This window comes from Sapajus apella, unplaced genomic scaffold (genome assembly GCF_009761245.1).
Source record: "Sapajus apella isolate SASKATOON/1434 unplaced genomic scaffold, GSC_monkey_1.0 scaffold41, whole genome shotgun sequence".
NCBI lineage: Eukaryota > Metazoa > Chordata > Mammalia > Primates > Cebidae > Sapajus > Sapajus apella.
In genome coordinates this window covers 9,113,731-9,114,724 of record NW_022436981.1, presented here as the reverse complement: position 1 = coordinate 9,114,724, position 994 = coordinate 9,113,731, and the positions used below count along the sequence as shown (strand labels likewise).

Sequence of the window (994 nt, the reverse complement as noted above, 5' to 3'; positions counted from 1 at the left end):
CCTCCATAATGTCTACCTTTGATTAACCTAAAATATTTTTGGTATGGTTAAGAGTATGGATCTTTGTTAATTGAAGATACTCCTCTCTGATAATACATAATTATCATATGGATGAGTTTTATGGGAAGATAATTTACTCCCACTGGCAGCTGGGCTCTAAGATCTGTCTATGACATCAGTTTCAGAGCTCACCCTTGCCAGGAAATGTAAAGAAATTCCCTGTCCTGTTCATCATTATTTTGCCTCTGTCCATAATCCATTTTCCTTTTTTTTTTGTCTTTTTTTCTCCCTTCCTCAGTTCCATCACGGTTTCTCAGTGGCCCAGAGAGGTGGCATTAACAGGAAGTCATCAGAGGACCATGATCCTTCAAGCTCTTAATGGCCAAGCCACAGCATGAACAGAGTAAGCAGAAATGTTCTTTATATCCCCTAATAGTATCCCCATTTTTATTATTTTCCTAGCATATGGAAGAATCTGACTTATGATTTCAGGGAATAAGCAGTGTTCCTCTGTTTATTACCAATAGTTCATGTGCTTGATTCCCCACCAAACTCTAAGTTGTTGGGAGCAAAAACTGTGCCTTTCTGTCTTCTGAGTGTTTTCAGTCAAGTGCAAGTGAATGGCACAGCTGGTACCCAGGGCATCTGTTGAGTGAATAAGAGAATGAATGGTAAAAAAAAAAAAAGAAAAAAAGAAATGAATGTAAATTAATATGTGAAAAAAATTTAATTTTATTCTCAAGAAAACTGATTCTCATTGGAGTATCATTGTACATTTGATCCCCTTATTCCTTATTTTGACCCCAATTTAGCAATCACAAGCTAGATAAATTTGAGCATGTTATTTAACTTCACCAATATTTTTTGTTTCCTCATCCTTAAAATGGGAATAAAAATACTTACTTCCCAAAATAATGCAACTTAATGAATGAGAAGTCCTATAAAAGAGCGTGCATGGGAGCTCAGTATATGGCAATAAGGTTATTATTGTACT

At 35.6% G+C, this 994-nt stretch overlaps 1 non-coding gene across 1 annotated transcript; it reads right to left on the bottom strand.

The window, feature by feature from the left end:
* Positions 1 to 282: 282 nt before the first annotated feature.
* LOC116565932 lies at positions 283 to 358 on the bottom strand. The gene has a single exon (XR_004275671.1). It is a non-coding gene; the product is annotated as a small nucleolar RNA SNORD66 (small nucleolar RNA).
* Between the last annotated feature and the right edge of the window lie 636 nt (positions 359 to 994).